Source organism: Neopsephotus bourkii, unplaced genomic scaffold (assembly GCF_033783945.1).
Source record: "Neopsephotus bourkii isolate Nb327-2 ecotype Australia unplaced genomic scaffold, CSIRO-AGI_Nbou_v1 NB_1780, whole genome shotgun sequence".
In the NCBI taxonomy this organism is placed as follows: domain Eukaryota; kingdom Metazoa; phylum Chordata; class Aves; order Psittaciformes; family Psittacidae; genus Neopsephotus; species Neopsephotus bourkii.
Genome location: NW_026902254.1, coordinates 4,210,503 through 4,235,096, shown reverse-complemented (window position 1 = coordinate 4,235,096; position 24,594 = coordinate 4,210,503). Strand labels below are relative to the sequence as shown.

General features: G+C 38.3%; 2 protein-coding genes across 2 annotated transcripts in view; both read left to right on the top strand.

Moving 5' to 3' along the window:
• The window catches only part of QDPR (quinoid dihydropteridine reductase), a 169,890-nt gene extending 164,491 nt beyond the window's left edge, over positions 1–5,399 (top strand). Inside the window, exon 8 of the transcript XR_009729474.1 lies at positions 5,388–5,399. The gene's annotated coding sequence lies outside the window, so the exon portion shown is untranslated. The remainder of the gene's footprint in view (positions 1–5,387) is intronic.
• Positions 1–24,594, top strand: part of LDB2 (LIM domain binding 2) — a 387,404-nt gene that overhangs the window by 125,490 nt on the left and 237,320 nt on the right. The window lies entirely within an intron of this gene.

Sequence of the window (24,594 nt, the reverse complement as noted above, 5' to 3'; positions counted from 1 at the left end):
CTTCACAAGAACATATAATTTGAAAAACTTGTGAAGAGAAATGTCTCTGCTAAAAAATGGCACTATCTCTTTGTAAAAAGACCCCTGTCATTTAAATTTCTGTTCAGCTTTCCCATCTTAAGCTAAATAACATTGACATTTTTTTCAGATACATTTTTTTGAAAGTTACCCAAATTAGATATGTGCTCAGAAGAGTTTTAATGTGACATCTCTGGTTTTCTTCTATATCTCTTTGCGTAAATTTGCAGCTAATGCAGAGTATGGATTTTATCAAAATCCATTGCTGAAAATAGAGACAATGCCAGTTAACAGGTGTTCATAATCCTACAAACTATCAAAGCAGCATTCACCCTGTGAACCCCAAGGATTTTCTTTCACAAAATGTAGGGTGATGTATGTTTTGATAAAACCTAGCAAATGAGGTTCTGTCTGTGGGAAGAGATCTCTGATGAGCTTAATAAAACTAGGCTTGATGTCTAACTCTCCTTGACTCCATTGGATATTGGACACAATCTCTTTTAGTAAATCCCACTAAATACATATTCTTATTTTCTGTTAATTAGCCATCTTTGCAAATCTTTTCTCCACAGACCACTAGGTAACTTTCAATTATGTTTGGCGTACCATATCTGAGTGAATGCCTCTTTATGTTACAATCCCAAACAGCATGGTATTTGCCTCCTCAATTTTTTTTTTCAAGTTTCATTTCCCCACTAAGCTTTAGAAAATGCATCATCTGGAATGCAAGTCTTGTGGGAAATGGCTGCCTTGGAAAACTTTTTAAATTTCCTTCAAATTTTAATTGGTATGAAAAAGTCTTTTAATTCTTCAATATTTCCAATGTGTATTAGACTCCCTGGGTCATATACAGTCAGTAGAAGACAGAGGAAGAAATTGAAACCCAAACTTCCGCAAAGTTTGTTCTTTGATGTGAAGGTTTCATATGATCACAAACTGGACAAGGGAGAAGATGACAAATAGAAGACACAAGAAACCATATTTTTTTGTGAAGCAGTAGAGCAGATTCCATATGTTAATTAGATGAGATGCTTAGCTCAAAAAAGTTAACAAAGAGAATCCAAAGAAGTCCTGATAATTGGTTGTCTTACATGGTAAGCTACATTGCCCCACAATGTTCATCTTTCCTCAATAAACAGGCTTATGAATATTCTTAGAATTGCAGAACACTAAATGAGTATGATAGTGAGCCAGAATTTATGCTAGGAAATGCTTCCTTTAATGTCTTTAAAATATTGTACAGAATCTTTTTTAATTGAGTTGCATGTTATATAAGTTATGGGAGCATGATTTTATTTCTAGAAAGAGAAGAGGTCTAAAATTGCTTAGAAAGTCAGTTCTAAACTGAAAGTATCCTAAACCTTGGTGAGTTTTAAAATTGGGCATGAACTTCTCATCTCTCTTGTAGTTTTTCTAAACCCACTCACTTTATCCCTCGTCCCCATGCTGTGTTGCAGTTTCTTTAATCTCTGAACCAGTTGCAGAAGTTCACAGGCCTCTCTGTTTTGTAGTCTGGTAGATTTTCTGATACAACTAATTGGTTTTGACTCTCCTGGAATAGTCCATTGTGGTTTTATGTAGTTTGACATTGTAATGAGATATGTTTGTTCACAATGTTAATTTTGTTAGCACAGAGATTCTTCATTTCTATTAAATATTAAGACACACAGAATGAATTTTTGATCTTCGGACTCTTGCCATAAGCAGCAACATAGATTACAGCAAAGTCACAATGTTTTAATTCATTCTGCTATGCTTTCATTTCTCGGTTGTAAGCCCAAACATATTTGCCTTTAAATGCTTCAGAGGTAGACAGGTTGGGTTTTCATTGCTTCTAAATATGTGGCTGCCTTGAGGCTTCCAATTTATTTATTTTTTTTAATGGAGTGAGAGGCTATAAAACCTGCGTGCTATAAAGCAGGCAGACTTCTAAAAGTTTCCTACCAGCTCACCAGGCTCAGCTGAAAGAGCAGGTATCTTCAAGCATATTTAACTCTTGTTCCTAGGCTTGTAATTAAAACCACTGGAATGCTCCCCATTTTGAAAAGGTCCAATTTGATTTCATCTGAGACATTCCCTTTGTCTCATTTTAGATGTCTCTGGTTTATATACTTAAGGAAAAAAAAAACAACAAACAATTATAGTTAACTGTCCACTACCAGCAGGAAGATTACCTGGTTGGTGGATGAGCTTTGGCAGAGGTGTGGACACAAATCTCCTCCCAGTCTCTACACGTACCACAATAGACTTTAACCCACAAGTGCAGGATAGAGACTCCTGAATGGCTCTGTGCAAAAAAAAAGAGGGAGCATGAGGAAACGGGGCAACTACGAATGGGTTTATTCAGTCAGCTCCCAGTGCTTAGGAGTAACAGAAATTTGATTCTTCTGATTGTTACTGCATTAATTAATTCAGTTCCAACCCAGGGATCTCATCTCAACAAGCTAAAATATCAAGGTTTTTTTTGCTGCTATCTGACAAGGTTAACTTTCTAATACATTTTTTTAAATATTGTAATAAGTTAATTGTCTTTATGTTTAGGAGATTCACAGAGTGCACTCTTCAAATGTGGTTATTTATCTTTGTCTATTTTCATGGCTTCCATTACCATAATATACAAGTTTCATACCTTTTAATGTGCTAATCTGCCCCAGGCCTCTCTGAAAAAGTGAGTTTATTAGCTACATTTTGAAAACTGAATGTAATTCATACTGTCCAGCTTTAATTATCTAAGTTAAGCTTCAGTTTTTTTGCCTTGGATCCTAGTATGGGCTATAAAAAAAGGTTAGGCTGTTAACTCAGCCATGCTGACTTGTTTGTACTCTACAGCCCCTGAAAAAACTGTTCAGGAGTCTCAACACCTAAATGAGGTAGTATCACTATCCCTCCAGGAGACTAAGTAACAGGTTTTCAGAGATGTCTAGACACTTGAGAAAGCAGAGGAATATCAAATGGGATTGAAAAAAACTATGCTGATATACTTAGGGATGTTGAAGACATACTGAAGTCATTTATCTCCATCTGCCTGTCTTGCAACAGCAGAACAGGGTCTTGAGTTCAGGTCTGCAAAGTCCTGCTCCTCTGCTTCGTCAGTGGTTCAGTCATCCTCTTCATGGCTTTATTTTTTTGTAATTCATGTCTTAGGATGGAGAATAGACATTCGGCCCAGTGACCTTTCAAAAGTCTTTTTAATCAGATTTGTGCCTAGGGAATACCAGTAAGAAATAATACTAACAAGTACTGCACAATGACAGGGTCAGAAGCTGTTCCCTGTTGAGCCAGTAAGAGGAACTGTAAATTTTATCTTTCATAACTATTTCTTTTTAATATATGACATAAGAAGAAAGATAAATATCACTTCCTTTATTTGTACAGTTTATGATATTATTCTTTCTGGAAACGCTAGTCTCTAAGACTTTTTCACCAGAAAGCATTCAAATCCTTGCCCAATTGATGGTTCCTGCTTTAACTGGCTGTACCAAACAGTCCATGCTCCTCTGTATGCAGGTGTTGCTGTGTAGCTTTATTGTCTCCCCTCCACTTTTTTCCCCTTAATCTGAAACCTTAAAACAAAGTACCAAAATTTGCTGCAAGGAAAGTAATGATCCTCCCGAAGAAATTCAATGCAACTTTAAAGACCCCTTTTAATTAGCTGACAGAATTGCATTGTTTAGATTTCTTTTAAAAATCAATGAAGTGGCTGCAAATGTTTCTAATGTCTTCATGTCTTTAAAACACTGGGGAGCTGCCTTCTTACTACAGAAGAAGTTTTTATAATTTTGGAATTAATGTGAAGGCAACAGTACTTGGAAGGGGCTAAAATGCCTTTCATGTCTGCATTTTTTTCAAATTTTGCTTGGTGGCAAAAAATAGGTTTAAAGATCCTTGTCCTAGTTCTGCTTTCTTCTGGGGTTGGGGTTTGGGTTTTTTCTGACTTTGTGTGGGTCAGATATACATGCTATAAAATTTTATACTATAAAATAGTGTGAAATCAAGGACTAAGCCTGAAGTAAACACTTCTCTCTATCCAGTAAGGATACCACAGACTTCTCCTATACTTAGGGCTGTGCTCCACTTAGACTAACACCAGTCTGGAGCAATCTTTCCATCCATTCACATGCAGAATACACATAATGATGAATATTGCTTTAATAACACTTGAGAAATGGCTACCACTGACCAAAATCTGTATCATCTATGTAACAAAATGGTTCTGAGAAAATAAAATGTAACATGGAGGAAGAATACAGCTGCACCTTCATAAACCAAAGCGCACTGAACACCCCTGCTCAATGTAGGAAGTGGTCAAATTCACCACTCTCTGCTAGAGGTCTCATCACTGATACCTTTTCCTTTATCATGTTCAACCTTGGAAGATCAGCGTTTCTCTAAGATGAGTCTAAATGTAGCTTTTGAAATCATACAAGCACCCGATACAGTTATGTAAAATCCCCCCCAGACCTCCACAGTATGTATCCCTTTGTGCTTTGCAGTTGTATTCTCTGTACTCTAAATATAAAAGAGAAAAATCTATCAGTCATTCATGGAGAAGACCTTGCTTTAGATTCAGGAGATGTAGAGCAGAATGTATTGCTCCAGTTAGTGGTGGAAGGATCCCATAGTCTTCCGATTACTGCTTCCACTTCTATGAGCTTCCACTTGCTCCTATCCAGCCCAACCTTAACAATAATATTATTTTTGTCTCTGACTCCAAAAATAATTGATATCATTTAAGTTGCTTGTATAAATAACAAAGAAGTGTTGCAGAAGTGGTGTTGTTTTTCTTCACTTTTCCTTTGTCTTCTCATATAAAGCCACATTATGTTGATATTTATGCATGTCCAACTCCAAAGTAAGGTTGCTCTGCTTCACGTGATTTCAGTAGATGCAATGATCACAGCTGATTAATGTGAACTGCTTTTCTGTGGTAAGGTTTTTTCAAACAGATAGAACATGAGTCCAATCCTCCCAGGAAACCTATTTGGTTTTTCCTTAATGCATATCAGTCCTGCTAATCTTTAGTAATTAGAATATCACAGGAAAGCACAAAACTCTGAAGTCCCTGAGTCTTCTTAATATGGGAAAAATTCTTCTTGAGACCTTTTCTAACTTCCTATCCAACATAAACCATACAAAATAATATACTCAATATTTTACTTTCCAGTTCAATCAGTATGTAACAGATAATATTGTTGGTGTCCTATTTCTATCACTTTTTTGAGCTCTGTTATGTATTTCTGAGTCTTTTCTTATGTCTACTACAACCCCACTACTACAGCTAAATCATGGTTAAAAGTTATTATTATTCTTATTCTGTGTTCCTCTTTAATTTATTTTTCTGATTCAGACTCCTCAATTACATTACTCAGTTCATTCTGTCTGGACTTTTCCAAGCTGACCACTTGTGGATGTGTGAATGACTGTGAAAGAATAAATAGAATTTATCTCAGATTCTCAATTCTTCCCTTCCCTCCCTCTTAAAAAACCTCAACATAACTGATTTAAAAATGCTTGCCTTAAAGGTTAGGAGATCCTTAATATAGACGTTAGTTGGAAACAAAAATAGTATCGTGTTACTAGAGTTCTACCTCTGAACTTACAAAGATGAAATGCAAACATTTCTGTTAATACAGAAAATATGCTTCACAGCCATAGAAGCAATCAATAAAAACATTCCTTTGGAGGAAAACTTAACAAACTGTTTCAGAGATCAAATGATAAAGAGTAAGAAACATCCAATCTACTGTACCAATCTACTGTGAAGGTTCACTTTAGGGGATTTAGTGTGTATGTTCTCATGACAACAAAATTGAGAGCATTAGCAAGGGGAGAAAAATCGAAGGACAAGAAATTCAGATGTCATTTTCTAGCTTTGAAAGATTTTATTTTAGAGATAACTACAAAAAAAAGTCAGACTGACAACTACCAACCACTGTCATTCCTGAGAAGAAAAGTAGTCACATAGCTCTGATGTCAGACTGTACCTTAGTTTTAGGAGTCGTACACTAATTCATTAAATGTAAGCATATTTAGCTTTTCCTCCCAGTACATGAATTACAAAAGAGATATAAAGAGCTTACATTTTATTTATGGTTTGAACACTTGTGAGGAAAAACCATCCCGATTTGATAGAAAGCTGCTTTTGAGGCAGAACCCACATCATTGTCCAATGAGTTTATGCGCGTATTGGGTGGGAACTCACTTCAGCAAAGAAGAAATTTCCCTTTCTTCAGAGACCTTCTTCCCTAGCTATACTGTCACAGTTGCCAATAACATCTATGACTTAGATCAACCCCTTCCTAGCTGATGTCAGTAACATAAATGTGGTGCTCTTGTTTGCTCCATGCAGCCATATTTCAGCAACATTTATTTTTATTATTTTAATTCTTGTATTGTTAACCAATGAATGAAACAGGGGAAAAAAGAAAAAGAAAGTTCAAGTGCAAAGTCAGAATTCCCTACTCAGTTTACTTGAAAAATGCTGTTAGGTGCTTAAAGTACCAGCATGACATATACCATCACATACCAGCCATGTTCACCTGCTGTTGTTAGCTCTATCACTTGCTGAACTTCTGCAATCATCACTGGAATCAAATGATGGGTCACTGGATACAATTAGTGTGATGTTCAGCAACGTTTATTCCAAAGCTCTGTGTGTGCACTTGAGAACAGGAGGCTTACTTGAGAAGTGAACACCCCTGGCACACACCTCACACCCTAGGATGTAGAGAGACATTTTCATTTCTTTAGCAGGTGTGAGTTACCTGGTTCAGGTGGTGACGGAGGGTCAACACCACTGACTATGGAAGCTTACAGCTTGGCCTTATGAACAACTAGTTAGCTCATGTCCACTGAGCATTATTTGCTGCACAATTTACTTAAGTCATACAGTAGCAGTAGGAATAACTAAAAAAGGTCTCATTTGCAGTCACACATTTCCATTTTATGCCTTCCCAACTCCAACTTTTCTCAGGCTGTTAGTCATCTTCTAAAACTTTCACATTTCTGGTGTTTACAGAGTTTTAGGGCTCACAGAGAGCTGTGAAAGTATGCAATTAGTGACAAGGATGAGAGACGTCAGAACCTTGTCATTTCATTATATTTATACTATGGTGCTCACAGAGTTTCCCAGTAGCCAGCTGCCTCTTACGAGAGCTATTGTACAGAGCTATCAGAAGACTGCTGTTGACCTAAATGTCTTGGACTTCAATTTTTCACTATCTTGTTTGTGGTCTGTCAGAGGGGAAACTGGAGTACTTATATTTCAAAAGTGGTGGCATCATTTGAATGGGGTTGACAGGAGTTTAGCCTAGAAAACCATAAGCTTAGAGTACGTCTATGGCAGCATTGATTAGAGTGTAAAAGTAATGAATGGGTTTTAGGTGAGCTTGCTTAGAGATGAGCCTGAAGACCCATGGCAGCACAGAATTCAGTGTGGGGTATCCATATATAGGATAGGATAGGAAGCTAAACTGCATGCTGTTATAATTAAATAGTATGTGGTACCAGAGTGAGCTGTCTTTTTTTTTTTACGGCTGCCCAGGGTATATCTACATTGCGGTGCCATTTGTGATATAGATGCAAACTCCTTTAACAGGAACCAGATTTCAGTTTCTCAGACACTTGCTTGAGCAAAAAGGAAGCTAAAATTTTCTTATTGCTATTTTTGTGTCTGTGGCTTTCCAGGGTTTCTGTTTTGTTCCAGATTGCATCGCCATGTCACATGTAAAATTCCACATCCAAGAAAGGGGTGGAGGGCTGTGCCTCTTCTGAATTGAGGAAAATAGTCTGAAATCATTTGTGCAGTAAATGAAATAGGTTCAAGCCTCCTCTATGGTATGCAACTAATTAGCTGATGTTCATTTTCAAGTGCTGTGTTCACAGTCAAGCTGAGACAATGCATAATATGCATTATAATGTCCCAGGAATGTGTCCTGATTCTCACTGCTTCCTTTTACTACTGCAGCTTCCAACCATGAATAAACCCTGCTTGAAATCTTGAAAGGTGATGGGTGTATTCTGGAGACACACATTTTCAACATCTTCTGAATCTGAGCTCTCTGTGATGTAAAGCCTGTGAAAGAATGATTCTGGCACTACAGCCTGGAAAATGTCTTCCTTTTGGCTTTTTCTCTCTCTTTGTTTATTCCTCTTTCTCATGATTATAAAAAATTACAGTTCTTTTATTTAAAAAAATGTTGCTCAGAGACTTTTGATTATTTACATCCATTTAATTTTAATAATACAGGTACTGGATTTTAGTGCTAGCACTGAAACATGATTTTTTTAATTATTATTTATTGCCATTTATTTAGGATTTACTTAACAGTCTCTGTAGTTACAAGCAGCTATAAGCCAGCCTAGTGAGTCATTTCCTTTACCCCGACACCCACTGAAATGGCTCCCCTGCTGAAAGTTCACTGATGTAACCAGACAAGCAGTATCGCGAGAGGTCATAGCTCATTATTTCCCATTTGCTCAAGTATGTGAATGCTTCCTGCACAGAACAAAATCAAAAGAAATCTAGGCCGGGGGGGGCGGGTCAAGGACACAAGAGAGAATGAATTTTATCCACACAAAATGATGCAAAAGTTATTTGTAAAATTAGGTTTAGCTCCCATCACAGACACAAATGGGGCAATGAAAGTGTTCTAAACAGTCCCTACCTACACAAGCCCTGGTGTCAGCCTTGCCAACGTGTATGGAGACAAGGTATTAAAATTATGATAACGCACTGACTCTGGTAGAGAAAGCTGGACCGTAATGGACTTAATATTTAGAAGCAGCTAAGCTAAATAGATATTATTAGTTCTTGGCATTTGCCTGATAACTCGTTCATTTACTCATCATGGTCATCTGAGGCCTCAGTTTTCTCCCTTAGTGCTTAAAAGGCGTATAGCTGGATCAAAGAGAATTTTACTTCTGGAACATTCAAGTGGAGTTCGTAGCTGTATTTTTTTGGTAAAGAAATCAAATGCTTACAATGTACAAAGTGTAAAGGCATGCATGTTAATGCTGGAGATCAAAGAGTTAGCCTTCTATGGGGATTACCTAATGTACTACTTTCTTCCTCACTTATTATTATGGCATCACTCAGAATATAGTGGGATTTCTTGTCATATTTGTTGATATACTGGAAAACACTTGAACCTCCTCCAAGTCTGCAGATCTGTTTGCCAGGATGGATTCCTGCAGAACCCAGAGGGGCAGCTTTGGGAACATCACTGTGGTTTTTCTCTTGACTAACATACATTCAGTAGATAAACAAGCAAACCAACACACCAACCAACCAATCAGACAACCTTAGGATACATGAGGTTCCAGATGCATGCCTAAAAAGAAAATCCTGCCCTTGCATGCTTCTTCTCATTGTGCTGCCATGCTCTGCCTGTTCCTGCAGACTGTGCCTCATTTTCTTTTGCTACACATCAGCTTTGGGGCTTTTCAGGCCAAAAAACCAACCATCATAATGAGAACAGAGTAACAATTTACTTCAAACATTAAATGGTCTCTGTGGTAATTTGTAATCTTTTTTATCTTTTAAAGAAACTCCAGTGGTTAAAAAAGAACCCAACAGGTAAAATTGCATTTTTAAAACAGATACTGCACATTCCTCACCAATACTGGGGGAGGGGGAAAGCGAGGTTTGGCTGCCATAGTGTGCTTGCTGCTCAGCATCCAGAGGGAAGGTATGTGGATGCCCAGCTGCCTGCTGTAGCCAGGTGGCCACAGGGCTGAGAGGCAGCTCCAGACTCAGTGGCAGGTAGTTTCTCATGTCTTCAGCACTCACTTTGCCTGCACTGCCTCCTGTCACAAGGCTCCCACACCCACACCTTGTCACAGCTTCTCTTCTTAAATAAAAAGAAACTGACAGCAATAAGGAATTAAAAGGTCTCTGCCGGAAGAAATGCTTGCAACTGCCCTGGAAGGAGACAAGTTTGGGTATAAGGAGTTTAGGAGAGAATTTAAACTTTTCCTGTCTTTTAAGTATCTGAGTAAGTTTATTTGCTTCACTGAAGCTGATTTTATGATTAAAGAAGGGTTTTATCTCCCATCTGCAAACAGAAAGGAAGTCTTGTGGCTTTTCAAAGTGTTGAGACTTTTTGTTCCCTGTTACATTTTTCACATTGGGATAAATAATCCCCAATAACAGGTGGGGAACCTCACTCGGATTTATGACATGGACCTCACAAAGATGAAATTTCTGATCCTTTTCCCATAAGCATGGAACAGCATAGCTCCTTGGCTGAAAGTGGAGTCTTTAGTTGTTAGGTACATTTGCTTTCATCATCAGTGCTACAGCATTCCTCACGCAACCTTGTTTGCTGATGTACGGAACTCCTGAGCAAGGTGGCTCTGCAGTCAACTTCTTTTCAAGCACCAGTCTTCATATGGGAAGCCTGAAACTATCTGGTACCAGAGAAACCATCAAAAATCACTGCCATCCTTCTTTACAGGACTCTTTCTGAAGGTAGTTATGGGCTCCCTACCTCAGTGACAATTTTAACAGAATATATGAAGTGTTCAGATTCATAACACTGTGTTTTGCAGTATTCTGTGGCAGCTTGTTTAGAAATATTCTGGTTGCTATATTTTCTAGCATCATGTTATTTAGCGGAAGCAGAACAGACTATGCTTGACTAACTACAGACTCATTCATTTTGGGGCAGAAGGGCAGGTTCTACATTATTGTGCAGCTCCCCTTACTTTTTCTTTTACTAATATATTAGGGAGAAAATGAACTAATTAATACTTAATTGCATCAAATGGGGCCAAAATTTGTTCTGAATTGCATCCATGTAACTCACTGGCAATTGTATTTGCATTACCTGAAGGCATTTAGATTGCTTCATGAGATTCCTTTTCCTTTAGCCAAATACATAATACTTCTCCTCTGAGATCTGAACTGTTTTATTTAGCAATTAAAGTTTGTGCAGCATCTTAAAGATGCAAAGGGCAGATACATCAATCCCAAATCCAAGGTCTAACTCAATGGCTCTTAAAGCTTTCCCGTTAGTGAATTCTCTAAAGACAGAGAATTCTTTTGGAGGCATATGCCTCTACATTTGGGGTTGGCCCATTTTAAACCAGTATCAGAGACATAATGAAAATAAACTCCTAAATCTAATGGACGTTTAATAACATCCTCCATTATGTAGTTTTACTACTTTCTTTTTCATTTCCTTTACATATTTCAGAGATGATTCTTTCATGTGACACACATCCCATTGGTCACTGCAGGTTTGATTTTGTCCTACAGAAGATGTATGAATGTGCGTAGAAATCTGAAATGAAGTTAACTCTGTGTCAATGCTTGACACAGAAAATGAATCCTCAAGAGATGCACAGCAAAGCTTTTGACATATTCTAAGATTTTTGACATATTCTAAGATTTTTGACATCTTAGAGCAATACTGAGCTGTTATGACTTGAAGATGATAATTTCATCAAAAAGTTCCCCAAACACAGCTGGGCAGGTGAACTAGAGCAATACAAATAGAAATGCAAGTTCACACTTTTAGCATTCAGTATTATTCTTGTATTAAATTGTACACTTATCAGTGAAAGAGGCCTGATCTATCTGCACATATAGTGTAAAACTAGATACCAAATTAGGAATGACATGTTGGCAATTTGCTAGTGGATGAGTGTCACTTGTTTTACAACACAATATATTTTGCATTTGCTGTCTTCCTTCAAATTTCCCCATTCACATCTCTGCTCAGTTTTGGCTGGTTTTGTATGCCAGAGATGAATGGGGGCATCTTTCCTCAGCAAGGTACTGCTGTTCACTTTCCTGGCTCTTTCTGCTCTTTGATTTCTTGTGTTGTGTTTGATACCTCTCGTGGCAATACAGAGCACTGGGAGAGTATATAATTACTTGCCCTCATCCTCTTTTGGAGATTAGTTATAGGCTTTCCTTGCACTCTTAGTCTGGTTGTTGGATTTCTTCTCACTGGCAATGACTGTAAGATTTTAACTGGGCTAGTCAAATAAGTGATTTTTGAGGTCTGTGCCAGAATTCAAACAAAACTGTGTCTGCTTTTGGGGAAACAACTAATTAAAACTGCTAGATGAACTTGCAATAAAGCATTTAATTTAATTTTTAATTGTTTAACTCCTTTTAGAAGACATATGTCAAAGTAAAAAAGCTATTTTTGAAATGAATAACCCACAGTTTTAGACACAAAAGTTTCTTTCTGATCTTTGTGAGCAAATCTATTTGTTTCCCTACTTAAGTGCATTTGCGGCAAGCTTACTATTCACTGAGAGTATCTTCTTCTGTCATTTTACCCAGCCAACAACAATCTCAGCAGATGAAAGGATTAGCAAAGGCATGGAGCTAGAATAAAAAAAGTTTGCTCTGTAATTAAATTTCTCACAAGTTATATAAAGTAAACTTTACCAGTTTAGGTACAAGAAGAAAAGTAAGCAGTTTCCATCTTGTCTCTGGGCCTGTCAAATGCAAACCAGGACCAACAGCTTTCCTTTTGGACCCAAGGATAATTTATTGATCTTTTCTGATATCAGGCTTCTTACTCAAGACTTTCCAAGGCAATTTTCTCTGGCTGTGTATGCACGGAGCACGGTTTTGGTTTTACTGTTTACTTAGGAACATGACGAATGGGAAAATCATTTTGGGATGAGCAAAGATGACTATCTTTCAGAGGTCCAAACCTATTCTAATTTGGGTATTAACCCTCACAATGCCTGCTTGTATCTAGCTGTGGAGCACGATCTTTTCTAATAAAATCTCCAGTTATGGTTCAGATTAAAATGTTGGCTGTGGATTGTGGAACTTCTGTGTGGTCTTGCTCTGGGGACATCAACTACTGAGAGAGGTGGGACACAGAGTACAGAGCAAAAATTCCTGTACCCATTCCAGCTTAATCCACTTCCCCACATGAATTGGCACCTAGCTTCTTTTCTTGTTTGTTCCAACACAGTGGGCTGCTCAGTAAAGGTGTTGAGAGATACTTGTGGCACTAATGGTAATATATAAGTTGCTCAACAGCTAGGATTTGTAATAACATGTTTGTGGTTTGCATATGCGTGCGCATAAGAGGCTATTTCTTGTCTTCCACTCTCTGTTCCATCTTCCACAGTCCCTGTACCTATAAAAAAGTGACTGTTTGGATTGTTTTTAATTGGTTTAAACTTTCTTGCAACTTCTTCTTAAAAACTAATGTTATCTTCTATTTCCTACCATAGAAGAATTTCATGATGTTTTATAAATGCCTCAACTGTAGGTATTTAGCTGAAGCTTGCATAATAGTCAAAGAAAGTCTGCCTCTTTCCAGCTGCTGCAGTTGTTTACGCCTATTTGGTACCCATATCAGGAGTACTAAAATGTTAACTTTACTCCACACTAAATAGAACTGCTTAGTAAACTGTAACTGCAAGATTGTAAGTAAATATCTCTTCCCTAATTAGCATTAATACATTATTTGGATCAGCTAAAATAAACAGGCTGTTGCTTCTACTGCCATAAAATGCATTTCTAAAACTCACAGGAACTTGCTAGGAGCTTGTTTGTCCTCGTTGTTCAGGACTGTTCATGCTGTAATGTTGTCAAATTGCACCACTGCAAGGTATTTGCTGTACACCAAGTAGGCATGAAACTATGTTTAATACAAACTATACTCTATACTTTTGGAGTGAAATATGACTGAGCTTATATGCCCAAATAAAGGGATAAGTAATAAGTAGGTCACACGTAACTGTTTTGTAGCACTATTTTGTGTATTACAGATGAATTCTTTGCTGTGGGCTAGTTTCCAGGATTCTCTGTTTAATTGTCAGCTTAAACTCTTCAGAAGAAGTGTTCTCTGAAAAGTCTGAAAATATCAGGGGCTTTTTGATAGCATGAGATTTTTACTAGGATCCAACTATAGACACGACTAACCTTTTTATTCCCTCTGGATACTGAGAAAATGAAAAGTAAATATTATATCCTTAAATTCTAAAATATATGGATGTATAGTGAAATAAATTAACTTTGTTAAAATTAGATGCTTGCACTTAAAACACTACAAAAAGAGCTACACATAAGTATGAAATAGGACGTATGTTTTAAAATGGCTGAAGTTTAATATTTTTAAAAAATACACTTTGGTCCTTTGTGCTTGAGAAACAGCTATGGAATATTTTTGACAACTTTTGAACAAATAACAAGACAGAGATAATAATCTATTAAATATAAAGTCTTTATGTTAAAATGCAGCAGGCATGGAATGTGAATTTGAAGGAAAGCTGACAATTGAAGCATGTAAAAGTGAAGAAATAGTCGGTTTCCGAAAATGTTATATTCACTTACATGGAATGTGAGTGGCCCTGACCAGGGTTTATTTACTTGATAAAAGATTATTTTCAGGAATAATTACATGGGGAAGAAGGACAAAAGCATAATGCTGAAAGTGATTCATTTGTAGCAACTCTGAGGGCCTGCTGGGTGAGTGATTATGGTAAGTTAGCAGTAACTTTGGCCAAGGAATAATAGCATCCTGGAGGCATCTATTCCACACTACTAAACCTGTAATTTCGAAAGGAAATATAATGCATGCATTTTTGAAATAAATGTAAATGCAGATCTGATTTTGTGATATGATATGGTCCCAGGGTGCTCCACTGCACTTGCCTCCCAGAAAGGTGGAAACCAGCCCAGATCCACAAGATGGACTAGGTAGGGTGTCATACTTCTGTAGTACCAGCTGGCCACCTGTATCTACAGGTGTCCCTTCTCTACCTTCCTTGTGTACATCAGAGTATACATCAAGGAACTGGTAAACTCAGGCTGCAGGCTGACATTCCTATTGAACCCCTTGCAGATGCTGAAACTCCCAGGATGTAGTTTATGCAGTGAATACACACTGTCATCTCTATCTGATGATCTCCTCTCAGACACTTGTACATTTGTTACTCTTGCACAAAATCTGAACATATAGAATACCCTTTATGTTGTCTTCTGCATGTAAGAGCCTCCAAGTACAGAGACTTTTTTTAAAAAGTGTATCGTCAACAAGTCCACCTACTGTGAGCACATCAGATCCATCCACTGATGCTCTCACTGGCTTCCCCACAGATTTTAAATCAGATTCAGGGAGCTGTTGCTTATATTCCACCTTACACTTCACTGCCTCATATGACAGTGGAGGCATACTTCATTGCCTTGTCCAGAACACGTAAAGGACGTTGTCGTGGTTTAAGCCCAGCCGTAAATCAGAACCATGCAGTTGCTCTCTCACTTCCCCCATTTTCTCCACCCACTCCTGAAGGGATGGGGAGGAGAATCAAAAGAATGTAACTCCCACGGGTTGAGATAAGAGCAGCCCAGCAACTAAGGTATAGCACAAACCACTGCTGCTACCACCAATAATAATAATGATAAGGGAAATAACAAGGGAAGAGAATACAACTGCTCACCACCCTCCAACCCATAATACCCAGCCTGACCGAGCAGTGATCTAGCCCTTCCGGGTAACTCTCAGTTTACATCCTGGGCATAACGTGCTGTGGTACGGAATACCTCTTTGGCTAGTTTGGGTCAGGTGGCCTGTCCCTGCTTCCTCCCGGCTTCCCCTTCTCCCTGGCAGCGCATGAGACTCAGAAAGTCCTTGGTCAGACTAAACATTTAAGCAGTAACTAAAAACATCGGTGTTATCAGTGCTGTTCCCAGGCTGGAAGTAAAAAACACAGTGCTGCACCAGCTACTAAGGAGAAAAAATTACTGCTACTGCTGAACCCAGGACAGATGTGGAAGGGATTTGTTGCTCACTACATTTCTCTGAAAAATGGAGCACTCTACGTGAAGAGGAGACCTCATCCCTATGGAGAGGGTAACTTTCTCCAGGGTTGATCTCACACTGGAATGAACTCTGGAAATTTAAAAGACCTTGTTGCCTCCAGTTGCAAACCACTGTTCTTTGACCCCATCCTCTCTAATGTTAATATTTAACAATATACATATGTCAAAAGCAACAACAAACAACACTGAAACTCTACCAAGCAAAGCATGTGCTTTTGCCATGGGAAGCGAGTGAGAGGACACACAGTGTTAGTTATAGCATCTCCTGTACAACTGTAGGTGTTTGTCTGTACATAGCAAGACAGTTCTGAGTGTGCCATAGGAACCTCTGTAGAATAATACAGCAGCTTTGGGTTGACTTTGGGAGCAGGTCTAGCTCTGAAGCCAGCTGCCAGCCAACTCCTTTGCATTTGAATAAACAGGAAGATCTGAGTTAAAGGCAGCCTGAACCACACGTCCATATTACCTCGGATCTCATAGCACTCTAACCATGTGGATAGCACATATTTATTTCACCTTTACCCTTGAGGCTGTAAGACTTGTGTTTTAGCCAGTGTCCCATGCCACTCCATGCTAGTGGAGGTATCTGAGCTCAGTAGTCGAGGGATATGACACTTTTTTCTGTTGCTACCTCATCAGAAGCTTGTTGTCAAGTTGATAGCCTGACCCAGGGGTTTTTTTCCAAGCTCTATTTCAACACTAAGATGAACAAGTTTAAGTATTTTCTCAAATAAGTAAGCAAAAGTATTCAATCTTGGTAATAAGAATTTGACAACAACAGCTATTTATTTCGGCCATGGAATACAACACCATTGCTTCTTTCTTTCCTTCCCAGTCCTTTGATTTTCCAGGTACCACTCAAATCACCCATAAATCTTGGACTCTTAATTTAGAAAACAATCTCAATCTCTACCACCTCCTAAAAAGTACCTCTGAAAAACGGTAACTATTTTAAGCATCACATTATGGGTTTTGTTCAGCATTCGGTGCCTGTGCTACTGAAAGAACATTGGGGAAAAAAAGAAAATGAAAGTCATAAAAATGAAAATCTTAACTGTGTTTAGATTTCTCACAACACATTAAATAGCAAACACATCTCACATTACACCATTAGATTGGCTGCAATCTGCCAATTCCACTGAAGTCCTACCACCTACATGCGCGCTTTCGTCCAGTGTTTGTGAAACATTATACCTGGCAATAAAACTCATGGTATTTTTGAAATAGCACATATGCAAACACAATACTTGAGATATATGCCATAACCTTGTGATCATGCTTGTGGTTATATTTACAGGAACACAGTGGCCTTAGTAATAATATGGCTCCTAATTGCCCCTATATTATTAACTATGTATACACATAACCAAGACAATCATAATACCTAAGAGCCTATCTAATTAATGTGTGGCTTGTGTCCCACATTTATGATAGATATTTCAGGGCTGGGGGAGGAAGCAACAAAAAAGCCCCACTTGTTCTAACTCTTCTGTCCTCTACTTCCTATCCTTACAGGCAATTTTTGGAGGCAAATAATTATCTCCTTCCATTCATGATCTGTGCCTTACTTTGGAGGGAATATGTACATATGTAGGTCTCAGACAGTTGAATGGAAAGTTAAAAGGAGAAGCCTTTGCCTGTCTGAAGGTGGCTGTTGGAAACCTACCCTCAGCCCACTTGTCCCTGGCTGCCTGACAGAAAGCACAAGGGACTCAGTTCTCCCCTTGCTCCAAGGGATTACACGGGAGGGGGAGCAGAATTGCACTTTTAGAGCACTACTGTGCAAGCACAGAACTACGTTGTTCTTGATTCAGTTACATTCTAATCTTGGTGCAATTCTTTAAGTGGCAATAGTTTATTTTAATGTTTGGGGTTGTTGCTTTTTTGGGGGTGTTTTTTTTTCTTTTCCTTTTGTAAGTATGTAAGATAAAAGCAAGCGATTAATGTTTCAGTGGGCATATTTTTAGGAATGACTGCTCTACCTGTGCTCAATATGGCTGAAGAGAATAGCTGGTGGTCTGGTTACATTATCGTGCTTTAAAAATTCAAAGGGAGATCCCATTGGAAACACAACTCCTTATTCACTTGTGCTCCCTAATGGCAACTTTAAATTCTGTCTTCTCTATTGTCTTTGCTAAAGACACATGGCTTTGCGCCTCTGCTGTCAGAGCATCGTGTATTGTGCCAACAAAATGCAGTCAGTGCCTAACGTGCATTTACAGAACTTTCAAAGACTGTTATATATAGATTTCTCTTCTCTTCTTCTTCTTTTTTTTTTTTTTTTGGAGATGTGATTTCTTCTATCAGCACAGCAGCTTGTGATGTGATAGTACAATGGAACATGAGGCCAGTGCAGCCAGATACCTTTTTTCTTCATATTGTTTTAAGGGCATGAGTCTGCTTTGATGTCGGGAAAGTTAATAACGTTTAGAGATATAAAAAAAAAAGTCAGTACTCACTGACTAAGAAAGTAGTACTAGACTCCCTTGCTAGTCTTGGGTTTTATCAACTTTTATATCTCTCTAAAAGAAAAAGCTGTTAGGAATTGAGACATGTGTCCTTTTTTGTACAAATTTGGAGACAATATGTGGAAAAGACCATATGTTCACTCCAAACTTACACCATCTTTTGGTCATTTTATAGCACGCAGAAAGGTGTCTTGAAGGGGAAATCCCTACAGCCGGAATCCCTCTAATCTATCCCACAGAACTCATAGCAAATCCAAACTGAAAATGAATTGAGCCTGGGGAAGGGAAGCTAACACCTTCTCCCTTCTCAGTGGGCATTATTTTTCCTCTGACATACAGCCACATTTTTTCTTTAGCCTGAAGAGCACAAGGAGAATTCTTAGGGGAAAAGAGCGCCCACTGAACATTGCCACATGGGCTAGCCTGCAGCCAAGAGAGAAAAGAACAGTTTAAGAATTTTGCCTTTTTCACACCTGCCCGTGAATTATTTCAAACATGCTTTTAGTTTCCAACATACGCACACTGCTCAAAGCCTGGCAACAAAACAGATCGTTGGCTGTTCAGTTGTAGCCATTACACAACAGAAATGTGGTTTGTTTTGATTACAGGTAGACTACATGATATTTTATTTGTCATTTTATTTTAGGACAAAACTCCTAGAATAAACTGACACAAAATTTCAAAGTTAGCTTTCACAGAATACTCACTAGTATTTTCCTGTTATGTTCTATATCATTTTGGGTAGTGGTGATGATTACTACTGTGTATCATGCAATTTATAATGCATCATACAATCTATTCGCTGCATTACTTCAGAGACTGAAAAGAGAGGGGCATAAAAAAAGTGCTTCACTGCTACCATAAGGCATAGTTCTGGGTCCTTTCCTGTTGCATTATTTTATCTATTTCCCAAACAGAATATGATTCTAAAGTGGCCAAATATGCAACAAACAGCACTCAAAAAGACCTAGTGTGAAATTAAAATGTGTCAAAATGTGCATTGAAGAAGTTTCGATTCATTAAAGTCTCCTCCTTATGTTCTGAGCATACGCTTGAGCCTTGAAACCCAGTGTGTTTGTCATCTGTACTTTGTAAATGAGGGGTTTTACTTAATTTCAGGTAGGTTTGAACATGAGCCAACTTCAGAGTAATGCCCATCTCTTAGGTCAGTCTACAGTAGCCAAAATCAGCAGTGTGAATGCATAAAACAGATAAAGGAACTGGCTGTGTTCTTTTCCTGGGCTCATTTGCCTGGCATCCTAAATTAAATACAGACCTAGCCCAAGAAAATGTCAATATCAGGAGGTTGAGAAGACACTTGTGACCTTATCTTGCCTTTTGCATTCATAGTTGCTCATGATTTTAAAGGATACCTGTAGTATGTGCCCTCAGAGAATCTGCTGGGGGTTTTTTAAAGTCATGCCCTATCCAGAAGAGGACCATGCCTGCTGGTGTTACACTTTAAGTATGGTGTTTAATAAGGAGATCATAAAATCAATGACTGAAATGCAACCATGAATATAACTTAACACCTTTCAGCTGACTGTCTCATGTTCATTTAAGTGGCTGAGAATGAAAATAATGGGAATAAGGTAAACCAGGCCTGTTCCTAACATGTACCAGAACAGCTAAGTGGGGACTAACATACCATGTATTTATTACATTGCATAACAGTTGTCTTTTGAAAGTCAGCATTGCCATGTATTTCTCCATCTCTTATCCAGAGGGCAACATAACTCTCTGTAACTGGGAAATGCTAAGCTTTTAAAGCACCTAAAAATGAGGAGACATATTATCATGATATCATATGATGAATGGCAGATGTGATGCATCCCTCTCACTGCATCTTATTGGCAACATTATAGACTTGCATATATTAGGAAATTATATTATTTTCTTAAAGGACAGCATTCTGATGTTGTTTTTGTACCCTAGACATTTATATGAAGTATATCTAGTATATAAATACCATTTTGCTCTGACAAATACAAATGTAAAACTGATAGAGAAACTGTAATTTACATGGTTATTTTGGCTAAGTATCTGAGAAATAAGCCAATTCAGATTAGTTTCCTTGCACCCTCTATTTTAATGTCCGTACCTCTTTTCTAAAGACCAGTTCTACTCATGTAAATGTCCCATGATCTGAATTGCATGCAGTAATCTTGAGGAGAGAATATGTATTTGGCACCATTTTCAATGATCAAGACACTTTACATGACATTCTTGTTTAAATGGCATGAAAATCAGAGTTAAGTGCTGTGTAAATGAGGGCAGAATAGAGCCCTTTGTATCTCATTTTCCAACTGCCTGGGATCATCTGGAGGTATAACCACATAAATCCCCTGAGGATATGTCTCCAACTCTCTCCCTTAACATGCTGTTCCCTGATCACATTGGAAATCCACTCAGTTTAGATTTAATCTTGGCAAAATCTACCCAGGACTTCCTTTCTAAATTTGTATACTATCTTTGGGCACTTTTTTGCTTAGGTTATTACGTTTAGCTGCATTTTTGCTGAGACATCCTCAAACCTGCTTCTCTGTGGGGTTACCTCTGTGCGTCAGGAGGGTGGGGGTCTCTAAAAATTAGAGATGAAACTGTTGCCTTACCCTCCAGTATGGGAGCATGTTGTTTCCTCTGTAACTGCTGCATGATGTTAGGATTGTAACTTCTCCCTGCCTTACTTTCCTTACCTAAATAAGGCCATAATGTTTTCCAAATATTTTTTGTTTTACTATCTAATCTTTCTAAGTTAAGGCTCTGCATTGTATGAAGCAAAAGGCCTCCTAAGCATGGGAGACATATTTGGGAGTATTTTCCCCATCCAAAAAGGAAGCTCCTAGCTTGTAATGAATGAGTATAGTAAATTTACAAGTATATAATAAATGGCAAGTTGCATGTGGAGAAAAGGAAAGAGGCACAGAGACAGATGGATTTATAGAAATTCAGCTTTTAATGTGTTGTGGTTTTCTTTTTTTTTAATTAAATCATTGTAAGCAGTAACCAGCTGTAGTATTATTCTTCACTGTGTAATCTGCAGAGTGAAATGTAAACAGGGGGTCAGGCTCTCCTGTGGCCATATGACCCTCTCAGCAGGAAAAGGGGGCATGGATAGAGGCTGTGCACAGGGAAGCGTACAAGGATATTCATGAGCTGGGAAATTTTGCAGCAAAAAATAGCTTTCCTGCATAGTCAATGGTGCATAGCGTTTGGTTTAAAGCCCCTTATTAAATTAAGAGGAGCTTTCTGCATCCACCAGACTTTGCCACTGCTGCTGTGTATACTTCCATAATGTTGTTGAGAATACTGGGGCTTAATATCAACTGGAAGGGTTAGAAAAATGCAATAACATTCAGATACAACTTGATTACTGATGGAACAGAGATACAGAACATGAAAACTGATATGTCTGGGGAATCTAGCTCTTCCAAATTTCTTTGTTCCTTAAAAAAATTCTTTCTTACATAAATAAACGTCTATCTATATGTATGTATGCATTCCTTTGTCAACACAGGAAGATGGAGGGATTGGCAGCCAGGCATTATTCAGTATGTTAATTATCTAATGTTTTCTGTTCTTTAAAATTCTCATCATTTTTTTCCTTTCTTTTCTTTCCCAGCTTAAAAAGCTGAGCCCATCTTCTGCACGCTGATCAGAGTTCTCACACTGAGTGTTTAATACAGCTTATTTTTTAATTCACAAGCATACTCTTTCTGTCATTGCTGTAGTCACTACAGCTCTGACTACCTTTTTCGTTGTGGCTCAAACATCTTTTCCCTGCTGTATTTTTACATGATAACAAACCTTTATTTATTTCTTCATTTATTATTTTAAGACCCAATATAGCTTTCCACCCAAAATACCCGTTTTTACATAACCTTGAGATGCCTATTCATTCTTCCTCAGGAGGAGTTCAGGGGAAAGGTGCAGCGCCCCTCTAAATCACAAATGAAATGAATTTGTTGGCTTGAATAGTATTTCTCCTTTCAACCCTCCGCACATTTCAGTGCATTCCATTAGTCATTGTTCAAATGAGGCTGTTCTCCGACCCCAGAGGCAGGGGAGGAGGGACTTTGGGGTTTAAATGAGTTTGCTGATCAGTACATAGAGGCACATTGTTTCTCATCTTATATTTTGCATGTTCTGTTTACAGAAAATAACCCTGGTTCCCAGTACCAAAACGTTTCAGGTTTTGAGCATACTGTATGTTTGATGCAGCTAATTTAAATAAATGACTTTCACATTTAAGCAATTAAACCTATAATTAGCACTGTTTGAATGAACTAATCAGCTAATACCCTATGACACACAGTTCTTTTTTCCTTCTAAGTATTTTTAAAGGGAAAGGAGAGAGATTTATAAAAAATTATAGGTGGTGCAGTAAAAAAAAATATGCTTTGATTCATGGAAATTACAAAACAGCACCACAAACTACTTAGACCAATGTTTTCCTTTTGCCTTCCAGGGAATGTGGAATTATGCACACTCATTTCCTCTGAATTCAGGGGGAAAGACAGCAATATACAAAGTAGTGAATCTTTTTTTAAAGGACGCAAACTTCTTCCGCTCTTGTGTATTTTTAAAAATACCCAAACACGCTTCTAGAGCCACTCTGTATTCACTGGGTTTTAAAACGTGTGCATACATCTAACCCAGTGGTCAGAGAGCTGCATAAGCTGTACCCTTGGGAGATTCCCTCTAACTGGCAGAACGTTAGCCGCTCTCAATAAGATGGAAATTTATTAGGAGGAAATTATCCTGGTGTCCTCTGAAAAACAGCATTCCTGATAAAAATCTTGTTCTCTGACAGCAGCCTAACAAGATACATTTGTTAGCTGGTTTTGTTCCTTGGACTCATCTGTTAATTTTAATTCTTCTGTTGCACGGCTGTGTATTTTCCTTCTCAGGCAGACATGATCTATGTGTGCTCAGTGGAGATTGAGATGTTGGGGGTGAGAGGGCACAGAAGTTTAGGAGAGAGCTAGCTCTTTTTTTTTTTTTTTTCCCTTTTCCTCTACTTAAAGTGGAAAAAATGCCTTTACATTTTGATTAAAGTTTGTATTTGTTAATAAATGCTGTGCCTCTTTGAATCCATGTTACTATAGATTTCTATTATTACAGAAACATGTATAATTTATCATACAATTCTTTTCTTCAGCTTTGTTGTCCCTAAAACTCACAGCACCACACACTGGCCATACAAGTCACACCACATACTAGTATTTTACTTCTCCCTTTCCCTGCCCCAAACATCATTAAACGCCTTTAAATTTTGCAAAGAGCTTGAACCTCCTTGAGTTGTTCAACACTGACTATCCTCACTGCAGCTCCACTGAGGATGGGATTCAGCACCCTTCTCTCCAGCCTAATTTTGACTTGAGTCTCTGCCTCATGTGGGGTTCGGGCTGGGTTTTCAAAGAAGGAACCTGGAATTTTAGTGAATGAAGCTGGCATCAAGATCCCTCCCCCTAGCATTATGACAAAGTTAGTAGGTACATAGTGCTCTTGCTGAAAGAAAGGACAGCATGGAAGATGGTCTTTTGTGGTTACACGGCTCACCAAAACTGAAGAGAACTAGTTTCTAGTCCTGAAACTTGCACCTCAGGCCTTTACACTTTTAGGCAAAGGATTTGACTACCCATTCATTTCCTATGGTGACAGTCTTTCTGCCTAATGCTTCCAAATGTTTCCTCCAACCTGGAGTGGGGATAGATAGAAAAATAATTTCTTCCTTGGCTCTACTTCTGAAAATCAGGGCAAAGGTATCTGAAGCACTGATAGTTCTCATGGTAGGTGAAATCTGAAGGAGTTGCAGATGAGCAACAGCTCAGTGAAATCAAAACCTAGGTACTTGAAGCTGGGCATCTAATCACTGAGGCACTCCAAACTTGAGGAATTCCTAAATTTTAGCCATAATCTTCTATGTTTTGGAGCCTGTACACAAACCAGAAGCATTTATACCCTTTTTTTTTTTTTATATATATACATAAAACAGGGGAATTCATCTGCCTTACAAGAGATGCTTCCACTTGAGAGGCATACTGTGCTGATGAAGAGATAGCCAGGTATGAATATGCTCTCTTGAGAACCTTCCCCTATGGTAAGAAAATCCTGGGTACTGATACTCAGCAACAGTTGGAAGGAGGTGGCCCTGCAGGCCACCCCATGGGATCGTGGTCAGAGTCACAGGTTCTCTGGAAACCTGAACTATGATCACCCTGTGTTTCTCTCAGGGTGCAGATCAACTGGACCTTTTCTCTGCACATGTCTAACACACCTTTCAAGGTCTGCTAGGGAAAT